The sequence below is a fragment of the Tympanuchus pallidicinctus genome, unplaced genomic scaffold (assembly GCF_026119805.1).
Source record: "Tympanuchus pallidicinctus isolate F22 unplaced genomic scaffold, pur_lepc_1.0 scaffold26, whole genome shotgun sequence".
NCBI classification, from domain to species: domain Eukaryota; kingdom Metazoa; phylum Chordata; class Aves; order Galliformes; family Phasianidae; genus Tympanuchus; species Tympanuchus pallidicinctus.
In genome coordinates, this window is record NW_026294743.1 from 12,278,050 (window position 1) to 12,303,124 (window position 25,075).

The 25,075-nt window shown below is 39.9% G+C and overlaps 2 long non-coding RNA genes across 2 annotated transcripts; one reads left to right on the forward strand and one right to left on the reverse strand.

The window, feature by feature from the left end:
- Positions 1-644: 644 nt before the first annotated feature.
- LOC128084411 (uncharacterized) lies at positions 645-6,857 on the reverse strand. Its single transcript, XR_008208526.1, has 3 exons — positions 6,758-6,857; positions 3,229-3,332; positions 645-731 (listed from the first exon to the last, which is right to left on the reverse strand). It is a non-coding gene; the product is annotated as an uncharacterized LOC128084411 (long non-coding RNA).
- A 446-nt stretch (positions 6,858-7,303) lies between these two features.
- On the forward strand, positions 7,304-16,417 carry LOC128084407 (uncharacterized). Its single transcript, XR_008208523.1, has 4 exons — positions 7,304-8,560; positions 10,957-11,033; positions 12,859-12,997; positions 13,723-16,417. It is a non-coding gene; the product is annotated as an uncharacterized LOC128084407 (long non-coding RNA).
- The last annotated feature ends 8,658 nt before the right edge of the window (positions 16,418-25,075 follow it).

Below are 25,075 nucleotides of genomic sequence, written 5' to 3' on the forward strand. Positions count from 1 at the left end.
GCGGCGGGGCGGGACGGACGCGCAGCGCAGCGCTCCGCACCGACGCCTTCCGCCAGCCGCGGCTCTCGGATCGCCCCGCCGCCGGGAGGGGCGCAGGGCAAGCAGCCGGCAGAGGCGAGCGGCGCGGCCCCGGGAGTCTCCGCCAGGCGCCCGTCCTCTCGCCGGAGCCGCGCAGCCCGCTCGCCCCCTCCGCGACTCTTTCCCAAAGCTCCTTTCCCAAGAGCCCTCTCCCTAAACTCCTCCCTTCTGTCTCCCCCCGCTTTAAACTCGCCCGCGTCCTCCTCGCTTCCCACCTTCGCCCGCCCCCGGCCCGCAGCCCGGGCAGCCCGTTACGGCGCAGGGGGAGGACGAACCCCCGATCGGCAACGGGATCGCGGCGCCCCGCGGCGGCCCCCGCCGCTGCCCCGCTCGGCTGCCGGCACAACAGGTGCCGCGGTGGGGCTCGGGGAGGCCTCGCACCCAGCGGGCTCCTGAGCTCGGTCCTTGGGGCGAGGCGCCGTGCTGACTTACCGGCTGTGCTTCGAGAGGTGGTCGGCAGGCGTTTGGGTTGGTGATAGGAGATCGATGCTCTCCTTGGATGCTGCGAATGAAGCGCCAAGGGAACGCTCTGGATGCGGGTTGTTTTTCTTCTGACTGAAGTTGGTGTTGGAGTGACCTTGAAACGAAGTGCTCGGCATGCACATCGATCGGCTGAGTTGCCGCCGTGTGGTGCTTCGCAGCTCTGTCCTGTGCTGAAGCGGGACAGGGTGGTGTTAGGTGTGGGGGAGCTTTCTTTTTGCTTTGGAAGTCAGAAGTGAACGTGGCGAGGAGCACCCCCCCACACACTGATTTATTAAGCACCATTAAAACATGCCGTGCTCAAACTTCGCTGCTTGAGCTGATGACCTTTCTGGTTTGTTTGGATGTGGTTTGAGCTACAGCTACGTGATGGGTGGGGTAACAACAAAGAGGCTCACGGGCAGGGCAACAGGAGCAGTAGGAAAGATGCACCTTTTCTCTCAGCTGAGAAGTTTGAGCAGTGTTCTTTAATAGTAACTCCAGCCCCCGTAGCTTTGAGGGAGCTTGGGGAGATCTGTGTAGCCGTGGGTCCACACTGTGTCAAAGGCACAGGAGGGAGAGACTCAGTCTGCCCTCCTGGAGTCTTGAGTACACGCTATATAAATGCCTCATCCTTTGACCCAGCTCTTTCCATTATATAACTGAGCTATTTCTTTGCCTCAGCCAAAGTAACCCTTGAGATAGTGATAAACATCCCCTCTGTTCCTAATAAGTGACATATTTCTAGTAGCAACTGAAAGCTGTCCAGCCAAGCTGGGCTGCGTCCTGAAAGGCAGACTTGGAGCATTCCATAAATAGCAACCCTTCCCTTACAGAGGGTGAAAAAAGTCACTGCACGGAGCAGACTGTGCAGTTATTTTTATTATTGCTGTCATTATAAATAGGTTTTTTTTTTTCCTTCCATTGTTGTTATTTTAAATTTGAAAGAAAAATATAAAGTGCTGCTTTCCAGGTCTTGTAACAGTACTTCTCGTAATCAAGCGAATGAAGTATTGCTTGGTAACTTAACCTTCATTTCCTGATGGTTTTGTTTTGTTTGTTTCTTGTATTTCAGGGGATTGAGAACAAGTTTCCTCTGAAAAATGTGGCCCTAATGTCTCAATCTGCACACATGAACACAACGTTTTTCATAGCTTTGGAAGCTTTAGGCCGTGTCAGACTAGCATGTCATCTGCCATCCTGGCTCTGGCATTTCAAAGGAAAATGCAAGAACTCCTATAATGGGTGAATATGAAATAACACTGAAGAAGCAGCTTTTTGTTTTAAACCTCCTGTAATTAAAGATCAGGGTATATGTTTGATCATTAAGACCCTGCATCTTTTTCAAAATGCTCGTGTTGTTAATCTCATCCAAAATGCGGTGTGATGATCCTTATAAATGTCCAGTCTTTCCTGAAATTCACACTGATCATCTGTCGTCAGCTACTTATGCTTATTGTAATTTTTTTTTTTTTTACTTTCCAGTTTCATTGAATGCATTTATTTGTTTCAATTATGGAAGTGAGTAAATAGAAATAATTTCACTTCTCCATTTATTTTCTGTGTTAAAGACTTATCCTTTCCCAGCTAGGCTTTTTTTTTTCCCCTCTATTTTCCATCTGACTCCCTCTGTATTTCCATGCTTTTCAGAGTCCTATCTTGTTTTATTACGTTATAGTTGGGTAGGACAATCAGAAAACAATATTCCAAGTGAAGGCCTAATCTTAATACATGCAGTCGCAACAGAATATTTTATTATATGCAGTATTCCTTATGCACACTTCTGTCTTTTTATTGGATCTGCTTGTGCAATAATCTGCAGAAGCACCGTCAGACTCTCTGAATGGCTGGATAATTATCCCAAGCCAACAGTTGTATACTTTGGGTCGTTCCATGTCAGCTCACAGGACATCACATTGCCACAGAGTTCCACAGAGAGCTGCAGTGCCACCCCATCCAAGAGTTACAGTGACTCCAGCACCCAGTAAAAACATCTGGATTTCATTACGAGTCGTCATGCTTCCCTTTGGTGCTTGCTTTCTTTTCTTCATCTACAATAAATGCTTTATACAAATCTTTCAATCCTTGACTTTTCTCCATGCTGAGAATTACACTTCAGTCTTGGATATTTGTATCATGGTTGGTTATGATGCTACACCTCGTCTGACACCACTTAGCTTACACTATGGAGTCTTTTTCATTGTGCATTGGGGACTTACCTCAATTTTCAAAGGTTTTATAATACGTTCCATAAAATTGTATATTGTGTATTTTTAAATTTAAATAATGCGACAGCTCTTCATTAATTTCCATCTTTAAATAGTTTGAGACTGCAGAGAAAAATCAGTGTCTCAGTGTTTTGCAAATCTTTCAAACTGTTTTATAATGGCTGTTTTTCCAGCATCCTCATTTGTAACTTTCCTAAGTGATTTTTCTTATACTCTTAATTATCTGGATTGTCCCTCAGGAATTTATTTTGCACCAGGTTCAGGAATAGTGCTGTTGAGACCTAGCCACCAGAAAAGACAATGGAAATTCAGCCTGTTAAGGCTCCAGAGACTGATTGTGATGTAGTCTTTCTATTCCTGAACCCTAAAATTGTTGAAATGAAAAGTCTCCGTCTTTTATTCTTAACTTGAAGAATTATAATTAGAATAAATGTTCATCACAGTTTTCACAAACTACACTTACCTCTGTGAAGATAATTCCCCACACCAGTGTCAAAATAACATCCTTGCAGAACGGACAAAGGCGCCGTGGCTTACATGTGCTCCACTCCTTGTCTCCTCACCACACTGAAACAAAAAAGGTTGTCCACTGATGTGGTCTGCAGGTGACGAGATGCTTAGATTTACGTACTCTGTCCTTTATGAGTTGAGCTGATGTGACAAAATCCTGACTGTTTTCACAGAATCACAGAACTGTAGGGGTTGGAAGGGACCTCCAGAGATCATCGAGTCCAACCCCCCTGCCAAAGCAGGTTCCCTACAGTAGGTCGCACAGGTAGGCATCCAGGCAGGTCTTTTCACTGGGCATTAAGCTAGCTACTTCTGTAGGTAAATATTTCCTTTTCCTCCATGCTGTCTTCAGAAAGTCCTTCCCAATCATCCCCACTCTCCCACTGAGGTAAGCTAGGAGATGTTTTCTGAGGAGGAATAGGGCCATATTCTGCAGGAAAATGGGAAGGCTAAGACATGAACACATTTTTACGCATGATTTATGACCAAAGGAAAACGTGTAGCTTCACAAAGATAATTATTTCTATTCACAAGCACAATTATAAATTCCTGTCTCACAACAGTTAGAATTAAGCATTTACTCAACTATTTATAGGATTAGGAGCCACTGTAAGGGAGAAGTTGATTCTCTTGTCTCCTCACTGCTTGTTATGTTTCCTATTATGACTGGCTAAAAAAGGAATTCATGCATAGATATTTCTATATTCCTGCATATTCTGAATATATTCTTTGGGCAATCATACCAAAGAACAAGTATTTTGAAAGCTCAGCATGTAATTTAAAACTAACAAACATCTGCTCATCTAGACAAAAGGTAAATGTTTGCTTTTGTGAATCAAGGTTCTCTTGATTTCTATGTAGTTGCATATGAAATGGTTTCAGGGTTGAGGTTTGAATGCTTATGCTCACATTATGGAATTAGTTGTAATTGTGTGAAGAACTTCTAAACAGTTAGTGAAGGTTATGTTTGTACAAAACCTCCTATGGACGAGGAATAAACACAAAAACTGAAATTGCAGTAGAAACACTTACAGTCTTTTAGAAAAGCAGCGGTTCCACACTCTGCTGTCTTGGTCACTGAAAAATGGACAATAGACATATGCACAAATGCATAAAGAGTTGCACAGAAAACAACTGCATTAGAAAACACTCCTGTAGAAGCAAGTATTCTGCACTGGATTTTTATGGCCTGTATCGTTCTTTTCATATTAAGTATTTTTTGTTTTTATTATACGAACGTAGCCTGCTTAATCTATCCTTTCTGTCACAAACACAAGTGGCTCTTTGTTTCTGTGCTTTGGAGTTAGCTATATGGCTCACAGGGAGCTAGCTGTTCCTTCTCCGTAAAGGGGAGCACTGCTCCTTGAGGAATGAAGCAGGACTGCAAGTAAGAGTATCACATTATTTACCCTTTGATAACTGATAACAGTGAATAAATTACACCATGAAATTCATGTTCTCAAAAACTACTAAATCATTTGTAAATGTTGCACTCTCTTTCCTCTCTTTCAGTATCTAAGTATAGTACTCTAGACTTATTGTCCATTCCTACTGAATTTGTAAACAAGTTGAAGAGCCATGATCCTGGTTCTATTAGTACTCAAAAATATAATGAAGAGAAAGAATGAGTTTTGAAGAGCCTTCATTATGTCAGTGTTATGCAGTAAGGCTGCCCTTACTAAGACATAACCTAAGACCTAAGACCAACCTAAGACACAACCAGAGAAAAATGAGCTCTGAAAGTAGCTTGGTCACTTGGATCACAACTTCAAATACACCATTTTTATATTGTAAATACTTATAAATACACCTAAAGGTGAGTATTTTAACACGGACCTCTAAGCAAGTCAATGTTGTTCTGCTCAACATTGCATAGCTTAATCAATCATTTATCAGATCGATTCAAATCTCAATCAAAGTTATTACTGTGTGTGATTTTAGAACAGCTCCATTTAGATTCCAAATACCTTAATAAATTCATTCATACATATGGAGTCCAAGCCAAATGCAAACCTAGCTTTGCTTTGTGCAGGCTGTGGAAGTTGCAACTGGAGACAAGAAGGATGGAGGTCCACTAGAGGTCTCCCAAACTAAAAAAATGCTGCCTACTTCTGTCACCTGGTAGCTCATTTGGATTTTGATGGGCTTCCAAAGTCAACAAGTGAAAAGTGTAATGCAGGTAAATCACCTTTACTGAACTTCATTGTAGTCTGTATCGAGGCCTGAGTGAGCAGCAATAACCTGTCTTGAATTCTGTTTTTTTCTCACGGGCCATGTAGGAGTGTGCTGAATACATGAGTACTGTCTTAAAAATTCAATTTCATCCCTTTTATGCTCTCAGAGTAGAGCACCACTATGACTTCTGGGGTCTACACCTGATTCAGATGTCTCTCTGTGTTCAAACAACACATGCTCTTACAAACGTACCTGAGTATCTGTATGAAGGCTTAGTCAGGTAGGTGTGAATGTTTGCTTATTTATAACAATATATTTGATGACTCGTCTGAGGTCAGAAGCCAGATATGTTTTCTGGCTGCTTTTTAATCATATGCTAACAATTACTGATCAATAATGTCTTATGGCCTATCAGCATGCATTCAATTTCATCGTGATCACAACAGAAGATGGCATAAAATTCTCTATGATGGTTCTAAATAACTATTGAATTCTGAACAAATATTGAATTTGGTCTTTCTTCCTGCCTCCATCTCAATAAGCAGTGCAAGATGCACGTTTGCAATAAAAATACAGATTTTGGGTTGTATTTCCAAACATTCTTAACTCCTGCTATTAAAAAAAATAGCATGTATCACAGTTATAAAGTAGGATAGTTGTGTACAGATTCAGTAAAACTAAGGATACTCTGTACCAAAATATACATAGGTACAAGCAGATTATTTCATACACCAGAAAAAAAACACTAATAGCATTGCAATATTTTTTTTTCTAATCTTCATTCCAACATATTTCTAAGCTATTTATATATGAATATCCTAGTGGCTTTGAAACTTCTCTCCAGAGAAACGATGCTCAGCTGAAGATATTTATGGAACAGTGGTATGGTTTCACCACCAATGTTTGTAATGTACTGTAGTTGGCCTTGCCAAGACAGATTATCAAATACATACATTAAGATCAATCACATTAGTTATTTTACTGGAATATTTACATTTATAGAGCTTAGAGAATAAATAAAACAGATCTTGGGTTGCCTTGCTGTCACAGGTGTTTCCAATATACTAACAGATATTGTTGATGTTAAGACCTTTACCACATGTGTACGTTTAATTAAACTACTTACATTATATGCCTGCCTGTAGCACTACATCTTTAATCTTTTGGTACACCATTCTAGACAGAGTTGGAGTAATGATGAGACAATTATGTACTTTAGTTCAAATTCAGCAAAAGAAAATCACATTGTCAGGAGCAGCCTTAGAAGAGCTTCCCTTTCCTTCCCCTAAATTGAGGTTAGAGCTTACCTGGGAAAGAAAGTCTCCTCAAGAAGATGTCACAAGCAAGTTCATGTATTAGAGAAACCTAACAGAAACAGAAGAGCAATTGGGAACTGAACAGCTGACCCAACCACTCCAGAAAGATAAGGCACTAGAACAATGCACTTGTAAAACTGTCCCCCACTTAGCTCAACTTACCATGTTACACTTCATCTTATTTCTATTCTTCCTCTTTTCCACTTTTCCTCTCTTTTACCCTTCTCAGTTAATTAATTATCACATCTGCTTCACTAATTGTTTAATTAAATAATTAAGTCTCGGCCTCCCAATCTTATCTCATCACACCTGATTTAAGTACTAGTTTCCCTAATCCCTATTCTTTCCTTTGTGTCGGAGGTCATTCATAGAAAGTTCACGTACTGCAAAACTACAATGAAATGGCAGTCAAAGGCAAGAAATATGTGTCAGAAATAGGATTTTATTTCAAATAAGAATAATGTAAACGCACCCACTGTCTCATTTGCCCCAACAAATTTGACCTTTTCCCCAAACCTCTGTTATTTTAATCTCCAGTCTGTTCATTTCCCAACCGAAATAATCTCTTTGCCTCTCAGGAAGGCATATTCCCCGTTCCACATTGCCTGGAGTCAACTGGAGAGAATGTACGCTATCATTTCAGCCCAACCTAGGTGTGGTGTCATCTACAGGAGCACACAGAAGTTTTAATCAGGCCATCTGGAACTTTCCCAGAGAAGAGATGGAGAGCTTCCAAGGAACTGATCTGTAAAAGATAAGTCTTTACTGATCACATGCAAACTGAAATTTTCCAGGTTTCCTAAATTAGAGTAGATTTGTACAAAAATAGCAGCTGGCACTTGTATGACAAAATAGTTAATATCGCTACCTAAAGCCTGGACTCAGTGGAAAGTGTTGAAGAAAAGGTTTAAAGCGGAGGGCATACAAAATCATAAACACTGAATTTCTCATCAGTTGTCTCATTCACAGAACAATCTTAATTATTTTGGCAGAAGTAAGGTCCAAGTTGGAGCATGGAGGCTTTCATCCCATGCATTTTTCCAAACACATAAATATGAAGAGTCGTTTAAAAAATTAGGTCACCTTAGTAGATGGCAGCAATTCTAACATTTTTAGAATTATTAAACGCGTACATTAATATGTTACAAAAGCAGATATAAGGCTCTGTAGGGATGTTTTTAATGAGAAAATGCTATTGCCAAGGTAACTCAGTGCTATCAGTTTTCTTCCACCCCTTCCTACATAAATGTAGATAGAATTTTTGCAGATTATTAATTGATTAGAACGATACAAGATACTGAAGGGTATTAAAATTTTACACTGATATTCAGGAGCTGCATTGTAGAGGTTCATTACTTTAGTATTAATATTTTGAACCAAGCATTCATTTTTATATTTGGGAATTCAGGTAATGCTGCAGAAGAATTAAAATCTTAAGAACTGCCAGTTGGACAGGAGTATAAAGAACTTACCAATGACACATTATTCATACCAGTAAATTCTTATTGTTATTTCCTTGCCAATCCACTGAATGGAAAAATAGCACAAAGGAAAATGATTTTAAATCTTTTTCCAGTAATTCTTCAAAGCTATCCCGCTATTAATCATTGGAGTTCACGTCATCTAGCTAAGAATGCACAATATTCCAAAGTATTGCCAACATTTTTCTTTATTGATCACACACTGGCACCAAATCACAGTATCTTATTCCCACAGCGCCACAAAAACAGAAAAACTTCAGCTTCACTACCATCTGGATCACAGATCATCCCATAAAATGTGTTCAGGTTGACAGTAAGTCTTTGAAATACTTATTCCATATTATGTTTCTGATGATGTTGTATGTTGTGCCCTGTCACAATCCATTCTGAAAAGAATACCACTCGATTACAGTTAAAATTTATTTAAAAAAATACAACTTTGTCCTCAGAAAAGAATCTGTCTCAAGTTAGGTATTTAGAGTGGGTTTATAAACACGAGCAGTGATATTGCCATTCCCTAGTGCTTTGTCAGCATGTTAGTTACTGTCAGAAGCCTACAATTTAAGCAGGACCTGAAGCTGTCAGCATCTTTTTGGATGGCGCTCAGCATCCCACAGGATTAGGCTGCAGTTCAGCAGCGCCCAGTGAGAATGGTGTGCCCAAGTGGGAACAAGGGCAGACTCGAAGCCATTAATCCATACAAAATACAAACATTGTGCAAAGGATGTAATTCAAAAATATTAACCAGTTTTGAGATAGTTCTTAATCTGCAAAAAAGGCGCCAGCCTAAGCAGATTTTGCTAGGATCAGATTCCAAGAGATTCAACCTGATCCAATCTAATCCTTATCTCCCATGAGGAAAGACTCTAGGAGCTGGAGCAGAGAAAGCTCAGAGGGATCTCATCCATGTGTACAAATAACCAAAGGGAGGGTATAAAAAAGAGGAAGCCACGGTCTTTTGAATGGCGCTCAATACCAGGACAAGAGGCAATGGGCACAAAGCGAAACAAGAAGGGGTGCTGTCTGAACACCAGGCAGCACTTGTGTACCATGCAGGTGCTGGAGCCATGGCACAGGCTGCCCAAAGAGGCTGTGGAGTCCTCTCCTGCTTGGAGATCTCCCAAAGCTGCCTGGACATGGGTCTGGGCAGCTGTTATGGGTGGCTCCACTGCAGCTGGGGCTGGGACTGATGGACATGGCAGCCCCTGCCAGCCTCAGCCATCATGGGCTTCTGTGATCAGCACACACGCAGCTTCCACCAACATTAAATTTACATCTTAAGATATTAAAATTATCATAGGACTAAGAATTAACAGGCGTGGAGTAAAGTGTTTCCTTATGCCATGAAGGATATACCTGAGTGTCAAATTGCCTCGTAATGTTTACAATCTGATAAATTTTTTTACTTCAGTTTTTACTGAAATAGGCCTCTAAGGGTTCGTATCTGCTTTGTTAATCATTACTTTCAAGTTAAAATCTTGAGATAAGGATGTGAAATAATCTAATCCTGTGTTATGTGATAGGAAAAGGCCTATATCTAGGCCAATATCCTGTGTGAAATCACACCTTTATTTTTCAAGTCAGATCAGGTTTCTTGTATAAATGATAGCCTTTGAACTCTTCCCAAACAGTTTCCTAATAGTCCTTCTGCATTACTGTTTTGCTTCACATTGTGCCTAAGAATGCAGCTACTTTCTTCTCAAACTTATTAACTGCAGTTTGCACTGACGAAAGGCACCTCATAACCAGAGACCAGAGGTGCTGGTCCTTTAGGAGCTGACATCAGGGTTATCTGGTGGCATGTTGTCCGGAGGCTGCAAAGTCAGGAACGGTGCCACACAGGGTGATGACAAGCACCAGCTCACAGGCCAGTCAATAAATACCCACAGGATGCGGGGCAGGGAACCAGCACCCCTGGGAGTCAACTGCTGACAGGATCTCCTTTGAAGATGAATTCATCCTTGTTAGTCTGAGAGAATGTGTAAAGGCAAATGACATCACCGACGTCTCTTCCTGGAAGAAAAAAAAAAAAAAAAAAAAAAAGGAATGAAAACTGGTTAAAATATCCTGATACTTATAAATTCTTTTTGTCCTGTGGGAATGTGAAAGAACAAATAGACTATTTACTTAAGCAATGCTGCAGTTCCCCTTAGCCATGCTCCAGGGTGGCATTTAAGTCAGTAAGGACGGCATTCTTTCCAGTGTGAATGCAGTCAGCAAGATCCTCTACATAAATAATTTACTCTATAAAGTACCCGTATTAACATGTTACTGTCAAACCACTTTGTGCGGCAGGGTAAGATCATTGCCTTAAATATGGTAGCTTAGTTCACAACTATTTTAAGCAGTCTTAAAGGATTTTAGAATTTTGGCTTCCATCGTAGGCTCCTTGAAGGTGACTCTGAGTAATGGCTGCAGTGGAAAATTTCCTCCCTGTGACCTATGGGACAATTTTAAGCACGGGGTTCATGAAATCATTCTTTTTAAATGCAGGCCAAGCCAAGATTTATTTGTAAGTTTTGGAAAAATGACTAGAGAAATTATTCCCTCTTGGGAGAATCAGGACTCCCATTCCTCTGATAGGATTATATAGACTCTTACATTTCCTTCCCTCTCATAGGAAAATGTAAGAGGATTAAAATAAGGCTCCTATAATCTAATGTCTAGCTTTATTCACTTTCATATATTTTTTTCTTACATCTTCTGCAGTGTAAACGGCAAACCCAAACTACCCAAGCCTGTGTGCTTTCCATCTGTCTTTGAACTCTGCTAATGAGCCTCAGAAGGTAGAATCATAGAATCATAGAATCACCAAGGTTGGAAAAGACCTAAAAGATCATCCATCCAGGTGGAAACATTCTGACTTTTCGGTTATTTCAGATCAGTGTAATAGAGTTGGTAAGCAGAAAAAAAAAAAAAAAAAAGTGGTCAGTCCAACTGAGGAAAAATAAAAACATAGCCTCAGCATCTCTTCTGATAAAAAATGAACAAGCCTGAGGAGCTCAGGCCACGACTTAAGCTAGCATGTCTTGCAAGCAAAGGGCAATGGGGTCTGACTTTATTATTGTCTTTGAATATCTTCACTTTGAACTAAAGGAAAAAATGAGTGCTGGAACCTGGGTGTGGGAAGACTGAACAAACCAAAGGCAAGGATGTGGTAGTGTTTGCAAAGGGAGATAGCCAAATCTGGGAGCTGATGGTTTTCACTGGTTGAAGAGCTCTGAAGAACTAGCGTAAGTCTCTGAATTACAGCCAGATGGAATGAGCTCTGGGAGGCTGAGTGAAGATGACTTGTACCCACGTAAAAGTCCTCTCACCAAGACAGTATGCAGGGAAGCCCTTAGGGCAGGGGGGACCATTGCAGAGAAGTGCTGAACTGTGAGAGACCTGTCATGCATTCCCACCTGGGTAACCAATGAGTTCTCTGCTGTAATGTTTTTTGATACGTTATGGGGTATGGCTTTCCTCTGACTGTCACTGTTTTATCAAGTCATAATAGAAGGAGAAGGTTTTACCAAAATATTTTCCTGTCTTTTTCATGCTTTCTTTTTATGTGTTACTGTCTTGGACATCTTGACATTAGAAAAAACATTAGTGATCTGAGCTGCAGCTATTAATGGTATGCCTCAGCTGGAATGGTGGCAAGCTGGTGCATTTCTGTTTTGAACTGGGGCTAGCTCCAACTGCATCCTCAGACTGTTATAACTCATCTGGTAGATTTTAATTTGTCCATTGGTCATTTGTTCCATTACCAAAACCTGTTTTTTTCAAAGGCATCTGCATAACTTAGAGAGTGTGCAGAAGGAAGAGCTGGTGATGCAGAGTGTGCCTGTCAACCACCACCTCCTTCTGAATATGGGGAAACTGAACTTTTGAGACAATGAAGTGAATGTGGCTTTTGCAGGACTAATCTGTGGTGCAGTTCTTGGAGGGGAAAATTCACAGACCTGTCAGTGGACAAAGCTGCTTTTGGTGTTGGATGGCAAAGTTTGTAGCTCGGGGACATCAGTCAATGAATCTGTACTGTGGAGATAAGAGTGAGGAACTGCAGCCTGGAAGTGCTGCTCTACCAATAGAGCGTTAAAGAAACGCAATAGCGGGAAGCACTGCTACCTTGATACTTGAAAACACTTCATTTTGCCATGCTGCCCAAGCTTGTAATTCAGGACATGATTTAGGCTGTGGTAGGAGTGTAGACACGATTTGTTGTTTGATTCTGGTTGCTGCACTTGGCTTTCAAGGAAGTAAATTGAAATGTGAATGCTTCTGGGGTTGTAGCAATGCTATTTGATACATGGGTTATACGGAGAAAGTAGAGACGGTTCATGATATCTCCCAGCACAAAGCTTTCAGAGTTTTTGAGCAGAGAGATTTTGTTCTGCGTGAGCAGAATTGCTTTGGGTAGCTGTAATTCTTGGGGGCCTGGCTTCTTACTTCCATGGCTTGTAAAGCTTTATGCTCTGTACCTCACCTGCAGCAAGGAAGTAATGCATGACTTTTGCAGCAGATTCAAGCTGACTATGGAATATGCATTTTAGAGATTAAGAGTAGAAATGTGATAAATTCAAAAAACAAATGTTGCTACTGTTGTGTTTTGCCTATTTTATGCAGCACAAAGAGAAAAACTTTGCAAGGTGGAGGACTGATTTGGAGAGACTGTCTGCTGCTTACTGAAAAGCCATTCCTGAAAATTCGCTGTGGTTGTACATGGCTGAGGAAAACTTCACATGACTGAGCATTTACTTAAAAGGTAAAATATGCATTAAAATGTAGGCTCAAGCATCTGATATTAGTTTGTTGTGACTTGAAAAACAGAATAATATGCTGCTTTAAAAAATGTTTGAATAAATTGACTATTTCCTAACTTCTCTAGTAAGTCTTTCAGCTCCAGTCTCTTACCATTTAATTCAACAAATCCTAAACAGTTGCAGCTGGAGTGAACTGCTGCAATTGCTATTTATGTGATATGAGTATGCTAAGACTCAAGTCTAGCGAGTGGGAAATGAGTTTCAGAAATAGCTTGGGTACATCTCATTGCAATCTTCTCCCACTGTGCAAACAAAAATATCTTTACTTTGAAAGTTTGGTCTCCTATTTGCTGTGCGGACTTTCTTGATGTTCCCTTAGGATATTTGCCTGTTTCATTTTTACTGTGGATGTAGTATTCTCAGTAATCAGAGGCATAATATTTGATTTTCTTGTGTTTTAAACTCTTTCTAAGAGCTCTAGCAAAGTTGTTTACCAGAGGTATGTACTGTGATGTATGTTTTCCTGAAGAAAAACAGGTGAAGCCCACAATTGAGATAAATTGCTTCATGTGGGAAGAATGGGAAAATAATGGGACTCATTCATTTTGCAAGAGACCTTAGCAAATATTTATTGTGAAATATTTAGCTTTTTACCTAAAGTTAACAAGGGTTTTGATATTTACTTTTTTTTTTCTTTTTTTTTTTTTTTCTTTTTTTTTCCCCCTAGTATCTTAGTCTTTTCTGGACGTGATAAAAAAGAACTGAAGACCATTTCCACATATGTGGGATGTAATTTAGTTGTATTAGCCGTAGGAATAAGGATTCATACAGCTGGTAGTAAAAGCAAACAGGTCCTTGATGTTGCTGGGTGGACACAAAGGAAACAGCTGGATGCTCTACAATGCTGCCTGACCCACCTGTCTCTTCTCCTCTGGTCCATAATGCTGCTTGAAGCAAAGAGTGTATTTAGTGCTGTTACCATGTGCTACTTCAGCCTGGGAGAGCTGAACTTGGACACTCTTATCTCTATTTATAGTGCTTTTTTTTCCTTTCATATTGACATTTTTCCCTATTGTGCACATCTCCAGATCATTTGGTTTCCTTCTATTTGTAAGAATTGCATGGCATCCCACGAAACAGTCTGTTGGCTGCTCAGTTTCCCACATGGTCTTCTATGCATACATCTGCACAGTGTTTAGAGGAGGAGCACACTTTCAAAGCAAGAATTAATGTAAATACCTAAATGTACAAATTGTGCACAGCAGATCACACTATTTATACCATGCTGCACTTGGGAGCCTTCATGAATGCAGTCATTAAAGCTGGACAACAACCAGCATGATTATTATGACAGCCTTTGCTCACTAAACTGAAAAAAGGAAAAACTGTGCAAATTAACACTGATCTTTGCTTAATGTACTGTGCTATGTTAGATTATTATGCATTGCCAGTACACTGCTGATTTTAAAATTAACTTAGCTGATGGATGCATATTCTATACTAAAATATCTGGATATTTTGCAGTTTCATGATATTCCAGAAACACCTTTAGTTGAACTGACAGATGAGTAAATTATGTAGTGATGAATTTCCCTTTCAGTTGCATGGGAGATCTGCTTCTCCTTTTCTCAGACCAAAAATCTGAGAATGTCATGATTCCATGTGCTACATGAAAACAGGTGAATTGTGACTGATATTCTGAGCTGCCAATTCTGTTCTATATACAGGAAAGACTGTGCAGCCAGGTTTAACATGCTAAGATGATGCTCCTTATCCCCTTCATGTTGAAATTAGACTAAAAAACAGCCTTTCCAGGTGCTGCTGCTGCTGCAGGCTGATGGAATGTTGAGCAATTAATTCTCTCTTACTTAATTTATTCTGTTAGATGGAGGTGATGGTACCTTCTTTTTACAGGTGCTTTGTATTCTGAGCATGGAACACAAAATGCAGTTTCTAATGTAACTCTATTTGTTTGAAGGCAATTTTGAACAATACAATGTAAATGAACTCAGGGGCATAAAGACTGAGAAAGAAATGGAATTGTGGAAGTTTTTGGCATGTAATTGCATTGCCAAACAAGGAGTTCTGTGGTTCACCCAGGTAATTATTCCACAAAATGCTGGGGTGGTGCTTTGCAGCTTTCATAGCGATGAAACTTCTGTTTCCTCCCAGTAATCCAAGCATTAAAACATAATATTTTTTTGGAATTGAAATGATTTGTTCTCACCTGGTCATCATTTATTACCCTGAAGGATATCTTTCTTCCATTTTACCTCCATTTCATCTTTTTTCTATATTAGAAATGCATGCTCAGTATTTCACCAGAAGCCATATTAATTTTTGACTGAATTTGAATGTACTTTATTGCTGTTTTTAAGGTCTGTTTCTGTAGTAACAAGGAGAATTTCGTTCTTTTCCCCCCTGTAGACGTGTCAAGCGCTTCTGCCTAACCCAAAACAGCTTGCAGTATCCAAATGTTTTTCTGAATGTCTTTATTCCTCCTGTCTCATACACCTCACTGTAAGCAATCACAATTTATACTCCTTTTTGTAGCTACAAACATAAAAACTTATGAGCAGGAGCTAAACTTTGAGGCTGGTGTAATTCAAAAAGGGCCCCCAAAGTTTAAATATAAAATGAAATTTTACTGGAAGATATCTCTGGTTTGTCTGTGTTACCTTTGGTAAGAAAGTAGCTTAGTCTTCCTACCATGCATTTTTATCTGTAATATATATTGTGAATTCAATAATGTCAATAATTTGCTGTCCTCTTGTGTTGGTAGTTTCAAGAAAACAAATAGCACATAAATATTAACAAAAGAATGAGTAGTGAAGAATCCAAATTACATGGAAAGTAATCTTTCAGACAAAGAAGCCTTCTGAGCTGTATATTTTATACTCACAGTCAGCAACAACAGGAAAGCTGCTCCCTACCCCCAGCCTAATTACCATGGGCTTTACAGCTCTTACAACACCTGGTTTCTTCTCTCCTTTCAAAGTTGAGGTTTCTTGGACGTAAATCCATCAATCCATCAAGCATTAACTCAAAATCTTTGAACATTTCTTTGTTCCTGTGCAACATCAGATTTACTGTTGTCACAGTGAATAGAAATCACAGAAGGTAGAACAGAGAAAAGATGGCACGTACACCCTCACAACAGTTATACCATTTAATCTGCTTCTGCAGATGTACAGGACTTCATCCCCCACACTAATTGGAAAGTCCCAATTTGAGAATTAGACTGAAACATAATTTTGTAACAGACATTATTTGGGAAAAAAGAAACAAAACCAGACCCCAAAGCTAATCTTCCACAGAAAGAATCAGAGCAGTGGCGTGTTAGTTTTTAAAAGGAAACAAAACCAGCATTATGTTGGTTATGTACCAGTAGTATTTTAAAATTGAAATACATTTCTGTAAAAAAAAAAAAAAAGCATTTTCATGTTAAAGCAGTGAATTTGTTTTCCCTCTTTCATCTTTGTTAATCAAGATCTTTGTCTATTTGAAATCAGTAACATCACTACAACAGTGTATGCTGTGAGAAAATAATGTTTTGACTTATTCTGAAATAAACTGGAGCATGAAGTATTTATAGAGACGAGTTACACATTCTTAAAAACTGAATTTTATAATGGAAGTGTTGACACACACTTAATTCTGCTGGCATAATGAATGCCATTATAGTATTCATTATAGAAATTTCCAGTCCTTTTATAGACTATGGAGTCTTTGGAAAGCAAATGAAATAGAGACTAACTAGACTATCACACAAAATCCACACAATAATTGCTCCTTAATAATGGCATATGTTTTGAGAGCATTATTTTGTGTTTCCAGGAATCTCTTTCTCTTAAGATGCTTTCTTTTTTACTTCTCTTTCCCTATTTTGCTTTGAACTCATTGTACGTAAGTATGTACAGAAAATTTTCTAGATGCTTTCACTAAGTTTTGGGAAGAGTGGAAATTGGAAAGAGAATTCAAGTGAGTCTGCTGAATTAACATACATCTAAACACAGAATCACAGAATCATAGGGGTTAGAGGGACCTCTGGAGATTACCTAGTCCAACACCCAGGTTCCCTACAGTAGGTTCCCTACAGTAGGCTGCACAGGTTCCTTACAATAGGCTGCACAGGAAAGCATTCAGGCAGGGTTTGAGTATCTCTGGAGGAGACTCCACAGCCTCTGTGGGCAGCCTGTTCCACCTCTGCCAATCTCAAGTAAAGAAGTTTATCTTCATGTTCATATGGAACCTCCTGTATTCTAGTTTGTGCTAATTGCCCCTTGTCCTGCTGCTGGACACCACTGAAAAGTGCCTGGCCCCACTCATTTGACTCTTACCCATGAGATTTTTGTAAGCATTGATAAGATTTCCCTCACCGTATTCTCCAGGCTGAACACTCTCAGGTCCCTCAGCCTTTCCTTGTAAGGGAGATTCTCCATGGCCCTAGTAATCTTTGTGGCCCACTGCTGGAATCTCTCTAGAAGTTCCCCGCCTTTCCAGAACTGGGGAGCCCAGAACTGGACACAGTATTCCAGATGTGGCCTCACTTGGCCATAGCAGAGGGGGAGGATCACCTCCTTCACCCTGCTGGCCGTGCTTTTCTTAGTGCTCTCCAGGATCCCATTGGCCTTCTTGGCCACCAGGGCACACTGCTGGCTCATGGCCAACCAGCTGTCCACCAGGACACCCAAGTCCTTCTCTGCAGAGCTCCTTTCCAGCAGATCAGCCCTTAACCTGTAGTAATGCATGTGGTTATTCACAAAGAATCACAGAAACACCAAGGTTGGAAAAGACCTACAAGATCATCCAATTCAACCATCCACCCATCACCAATAGATCTCACTAAACCATGTCCCTCAGCACACAAAATCCAAACGTTCCCTGGACATCTCCAGGTTTGGTGACTCCATCACCTCCCTGGGCAGCCCAATTCAGTCTAATTATTCCTTTCCAGGTGTAGGACTCTGCACTTGTCCTTATTGAACCTCATCAGATTCCTCTCCATCCAGCCTGTCCAGGTCTCACTGCAGGGCAACACAGCCTTCTGGTGTGTTCACTCTTCCCAGCTTTTCATCATTAATTCTTGGCCACTTTCTTGAAGGTGGTTATGTGTGTTGTCACCCAAAGAGGATACCACTATGTGTAATAGCAATTCTCACACATTGGACCCATTTACAACTTCAAATCATTGTGTGTGGAAGCTGTGTTTTGAGGAATAGAAAGCTTGAATCCTGCTTAAAATGTGAAACAAAAAGAGAAACCTAGTTCAGGCTTCTTACAAATGTTAGCAGAAAGATCAAGGTGGGCATGCTTTATTGACCTTGTAGAAGTATATGACTCTAGAAGAAATTTCTGTTAAGAAACTGTACAAGCAAAGTGTTTACTTCACAAAAAAAACTCTAGCTCCATCTTCCCTTCTGTAAGTATTCAGCATCCTTGAAGTAACTCAAGCATCCAATTGAGATCGGGTAGACAAAGCAAGAAACTGGGGCAGAGGAACTGTTTGGACACACTTGAATGGACCTAAAATTACATTGTGGCTGTAGTGATAACCCCATCAGAAGACAAGAGGAGAGTATTAATGCAATACTAGGTGACAACGCAACAAATTATTGTCCTAACAAAGCTCCTGACAAGTTTCTCCCTCTCAGTGGGAATTTTCACTCTTGTGGCTGTTAAACAAGAGGCAGGGTTAAGTTCGTATGCAGAGGGGTGAGGGGTAGATTGCCTTTTCCTGCTGCTTTTAATTCTCAGAGTTCCTTTTTTAGCAGTAATTCCAAGAAATGACTCAGGGAGTACTGAATTATAAATAACTTTCTTTTAGATTTAGGATGCGAGAAGAGGAAAGAAGGAATAGCTGTTGAGATGCTTGGCCTGATAGTGGAGCTGTTCAAGTCTTCATTTCCAAGCTGTGAGAGTTGGCTGAATTTAATTAGGGACAGGCAGCTGATAATTTGTGAGCTGTACATGCAGGCCATCTTTAGCTCCTTGACTAGCACTCGTATTTGTTCAGTTTGGTATATACAGGATTCTTTTCACCATTCCGTAACACGCATCACTTGCCCATTTATGCGTGCAGACACACATATAGCAGGAAGCTGACTGAATAATACATACATCATGTTCTCATTCTGTTTACGTATTTGTCTTTTCCAAAGAGAAAATAATGAGCTTTGGGGTCGAGTGAGATTAATTGATAGGGTAACAAAGAAAGCTTAAATAATAGGAGAACATACAGGATATATTGTGTGCATTTATGTGATACAGTGAAAAACTGCATAATCACTGAACACTTTGCAGTTTCTAGGAGAAGTTCAGTAAGTTAACAGCTGTATATCTTTTTAGGTAATCATGCATATGTGGTTTGGAGGAGTTTTTATAATGCATAACTATATGCCAAAAATTGGGAAATCTTTTTGAAAAGAATCTGAGTAGGTACTGAAAATCATACACAGAATTATTTAATTGTAATCATGAAATAGAGCTCTTTGTATTTAAGTTGCATTTAGTTTGATTTCTAATATATACATATATTCTGTTTAAGATGGAAGTTACTCAGAAATATGGTATAGAAAGAGAAATTGAAGCAATTTCTTTTTTTCTAAAATGAGTCCAAATTCATTCATTCATGATGTGAGGAGATTTGAATTATCGTAGACTTTGAACCCAAATTGCTATTTGTGAGCAAGAATTTGGTACGAGTTTATGACAGATTTTTTCCTGTCTTCTCAGACTTTATTACTCCTTACTATAAGTTATGTTTAGAGAAGAGAGAAACGTAATTATTGGACTTTCTGGGTTCAGAAGTGAAAACTGCTGTAACGGTTGTGAGTTATGATTAGATTCTGCTGTGCCTACATAATGTATCAGCATGATGCCAATGCTTTTCCCTATCAAAGTGATTATATCAGAGGCAACTGATTTCTTCTGAGTGCACTATTTCAATATACAATGCAGACACTGAAAATCCCCTCTGTACCAAAGTCTTAATACTGTATCTGACTCATTCATAACTGTAAGCAGCAGGTGGTAAGTGCAAATACAGATTTACATGGGCCTGAGAAATCAAATGGAAAGCACAGGGTCTGTACTGCAATTCCAAGAATTTCTATTCTAGAGAGCTTCAATATGTGATCTAAGTTATTAGTGCCACACAGCACTTAGTGCCATGCACTAATTATCCTGTTTGTACATGGGTGCCATCTCCTGCCCCACAAAAACATTAAGACTAAATTAAAAATTAAGGCTAAACGATTGCTGAAGTAGCAGTTATTTACCCCCTCTTAAGATGCGATGAGTCATCAGGTGATTCATAGGTCTCCCCTGATAAATATCCTCCTGTTTTTCTATATCTATTTTCTAAGTTGGAGGAAATTATTGGAATTGTCTGTGTCAGGGAAATTATTATTTCATTATCATTTCATATGTCATTATTATTCAGTAAGTCACAGAAATGAAGTTTATCTATGAATCCTTAGTGAAATTTGTACTGGAGCTCATCCCTCTAACAACTGAGCATCTCGGACGTGAAATTAGTAGGATAATCTAATGCAGACCTTTAAATAATCCTAATACTCTTGGCAGTTTCAGAACTCTTCTTTTTCTTTTTTTTTTTTTTTTTTTTTTTTAAACTTTGTATTTACAGTGTGGGGAGACAGGCAGTCACATGCTGGTAGTACTTGACTTGTGAGTGTCACTGATGTTGGCAAGGTTCTTTCAAAAGATGTCTGTGCAATGTTTTCTAAAGATGGTCAGATCTGTCCTCTGACAGAGGCTTTGCCTGTCCTCTGCAATCAAGAGAATTGATAATGATATTAACACTAATGAATCCACTGTGGTTTGTTATATCATTTCCCACAAGATCACAATTCTGGTGCTTTACTGGTACGTACAATGGTTTTCTCCAAAGATGGAGCTGCTTCTCCTGAGGTGTGTTTGCTTCTAGGTAACCCCTGACTTCAAGTTCCCCAGGTCAGTTCCTGGGAACAGTTCCTAAAACTTCCTTTCAAGGATTCTGTATGGCTTTTGATGAACCTCTGTGCGCTGCCGAATTCGTGCAGCTCTGTCAGCTCTATAAAGCCATGATTAATGGAAAAATACACTTTCAAGGTTGTCTAATCTGTGTCCTTCTCTTGTGAAATTGCAGTCCGTATGCCAAGTGACCTACGCTAGAGCAGTAGCTGCCAAATACCTGTCCTTTGTATCAAGTGTTGGCTTCTTCTGTGTTTGTTAGTTACCACCAAATTGGAATGGAAAAAAAAAAGCCCCTCTCACATGAGGCCACTGCTGTTTATGCACAACAACTTCCCCTATCAAGTTGATTCCTGTATAATCAAAGAATTTTAGGATGTTACAATCACAAAATAAACAAGAGAGTTAGGCAAAGCAGACTATGATAACAAAGGAGAATAAATGGTAGGCTTACCCCTATTCTGGGCTCACTCACAAAATACCAGCAGACGCGATCACCAGAAGAGATCCTTCCCCAATGGCAGCTAGCTCTTAAATAGGTCTAGGAGCTTCTGGCAGCACAGCTGAATTGCCTTCACCTGTGCTCCTGTGGCTGAATCATTGCTTGCCTCAGGTGATCAATCAGAGGTTCAGGCCACGACTCAGCAGTTCCCATACAATTCCATGTTTTTACTATCAGTGTCCCCTTTCCCCAGTTCCTACTGCAGCATTGCAAAGCCTTCTCTGTGCACAATGACTGGTACCCACCTGCTGGCAGCAGCTGTGGTGGTGAGATGGTAGCGCAGCAGTTCCTTCCCCAGCAGCTCTCCTAAAACAGAGATCTGTTCTGAGTTTTTTTAAAGAACCTCACTGTCAGCACCTCATCCTCACCGGCACGCGTGTGCTAAGAGTTTTCTTCTGCAAAGGCCTACAGATTGTTTTAACATACATAAGTAATCCTACTGTAGTCAACGAGACTTCTCATGTACCTTGAAGTGCTTGGGTAAGCCTCTATAGGAAGTCACTTACAAGAATTATCTGAAAGAATTACCTGCTTTACTGAAAGAGTGGTCAGGCACTGGAATGGGCTGCCCAGGGAGGTGTTGCAGTCACCGACCCAGGAGGTGTTCAAGGAACATTTGGATTTTGTGCTGAGGGACATGGCTTAGTGAGAACTATTGCTGATAGGTGGACGGTTGGACTGGATGATCTTGAAGGTCTTTTCCAACCTTGGTGTTTGTGTGATTCTGTAACACACTTGTTTGTGCTTACAGCAATATTCTCTGTAAGGGCTGCTGCTGTGAAGGAGCTAATCTGACTCCAGTTGCCTACTGGAAGACACCCAGGCCCCTCTGCTGTCTGCCTGCTCTTTCGCATTGATCTTTATCTTGTCTGACCCAGCAGGTGACTGAGATGTGCCCCCCTGCTGCTTGGATAACAGCAAATACTGCACTTTGTGATGAAAATGTGGCCAGGGAGACTAGTGGCACTTAGTTCCGCCTTTAGGTCAGCAAAGTTTTCAAGGAAGGCCCTGTGGTTTCCTTGCTCCTGTTATTGCAGATTGTGCTGTTAGTACATCCATAAAAACACCTATTCATAGAAATGACGAGGAGTGAGAGTACAACTGCACTCCAGTGCTTTTGAGTATTTGTCAGATTCATATGCATCTGCTGAACCACAATTCCCAGAAGCTTTTAATTTTAACAGGTTATTGGCAGAAATCCATTTGCTGCTTCCTTCTGGTGCTTTTATGCATTTGATCTTTATGACTTGCTAATAAGTGCTTATGAATATTTTCAGGACTAAGCTACCATGGTTCACTGCTGAATACACCCAAAACTTACAGGTAATAAAATTTAGTAAGAGGAAAGGAATCAATACTAAGCCCTTGCTGCAGACAGGAAAACTGCAGCTGCTGTGCCAGGCAGCATAACCAGGTCTCACTTAGTGCTGTTACTATTCACTTTTGTCTCTGCTCACAAACCAGCAATCCTCTCTTCTTTGCACTGCCTCTAGTACTTGTCCAGCCTTGCTTTGGGCCCCTTCAGTGCCTTACAGCAATAGAAAACCAACTTGAAGAGAAGGGAGGAGGAAGAGGGGATGATGGCCAGGCTGAGGCAGCCAGAGAGCACATCTCTTAAGAACTGCAGCTTCAGGCTGAAGGAGATTAGATAGCATGTCCCATATCACAGCTGTGACAGAGACAAGGATGAATCAACATCTAAGCCCAAGCTCAGTGCCTAACACCTAGAAAAAAATACACTTATTGCTTTTTTCTGTTTGGTGATCTTCCTTTCACACTCACCATTTTGTCAGTTGAATATTTAATTGTCAGAAAAGCTTTTTCTATTTCCTTAGTTTAATTTAAAGGCATGCCTTTCTTTTTGTTTCTGTGTTGTACGTCTTGCAAACCCAGAACATTAATAATAAAAAAAGAAATGTAGGTATTCAGATGAAAAATCCAAAGCACGGGTTTTCAAGCACACAAAAGCTTAAAACATATTTTTAAAATGTTGGAAGAGAAAGAAAATATCTCAAAATGGTAAAAAAAAAAAACTGGATGCATTTCAGTTAAAAAGGGCTATTGTTTTGTTCTATAGAAAGAGATTATATTCAAACATGTATACAGTTTTGTAGCCAGAAATGCAGAAGCACCACATAAATAGTTGTATGTCAAAGGTCACTTACTATAGAGAATACTTATGGAAAATAAAATGCTGTCGCTAGAAAGCTGATAATAAATGGCTGTGGAGTGTCTGGGAAGGGCAAAATTGAGATTCCCAAATATCTTAATTGAACCAGGTCTTTTTTTCTTCAATACAGGCAAAAGCGTAAGAAATATACTTGGCATTTAGTTGCAAAACAATGCTAAAAATAATCCAAGTTAAGTGATTAAGAAAAAATGGCTCTGGATTATGTGGTTATCAGAGTAATAAAAGGAGAATACTGATTAGCATGCCAAATCTGTAGTACCATACCAATCCAATTCTCTCCTTCGGTAATTCTTTTTTGTAGCCGTAGTAACAAAAGGAAACTTAAGTCATCCAGACATTTGCAGTTCCTATATTTTTTTTTTTTTAAATAAGTCTTAATTTCTCTATCTAAGAAGCTCTGTTTTCTACATATAGCACTCATAATCATACTTTCCTACATTTAAATGTGATGAAATGTCCCTAGGCATTAATTAATTTCTACATAATTCATTCATATTTCATTTTAAAAGGTGTGCTTCTGCTTATATTACTGTATGAAGAGGCCTTGAAAACAAGCTCCAGTACTCAGAATTCATATCTATAATGAAAGTACTTCACTAAATAGAAAAGGTTTTGTTGTTTTTTAATTTTTGAAGAAGTTGAAAAGATTTTCATGCTATTGCAAAATAAAGTGAAAGAAATAATGATTAGAAATATTCCCAGAAAGGAAATTCACAGTATTCAAATACTGCAGGAATAGTCTTAAAATATTTAATGGTTGGACTAATATAGGTTAGAATTGGCCCCAGGTAGTCTCTAAGCTGCTCAAAACAGAGCCAGCCCTGGCTGCTCAGTCCTTTGTGCATTTGAGTCTTGAAAACTTCTAAAGCTGGATTCTGCACAGCCTCCTTAACAGCCTGGTCCATCACTTATCTATCCTCTGTTGAAAAAAACATTTTCCAATAGCCAGGACCTCACCTACTTCAGTTTTTTTGCTTGTATCTTGCCTTTGTGCCACTGATTATTGAGGCTCTGTCTTCTTGGTCACCTCTCCATCGGCACTTGGGTTGTAGTTGGGTTTTTCTAAACCCATCCCTCCTCCCAGTGGATGAACTGAAAAAAGGTCATTAAAAGCAGCATTAAACAGGGAGGTCCTAGGGTAACCCCCTGAAGAGCACATAGCTGGCCTCCAGGCAGGGCATGTGCTATTAACCACCCACCCATTGGGCCTGAGGGCCCAGGCAGGTTTTCACCCATCTAGTAGACCACCCATCCAGGCCAAAATGTTCCAACTTGCATACCAGTATGCTGTGGGAATAGAAAGAGTTCTTCTGGATTTCTATGAGTATTATTATTATTATTTTACTAAAGTCCATATTTCTACACTAAAGAAAAAAACCTCTATTAAATTCCACTGCAATATTTTTAGGTCAC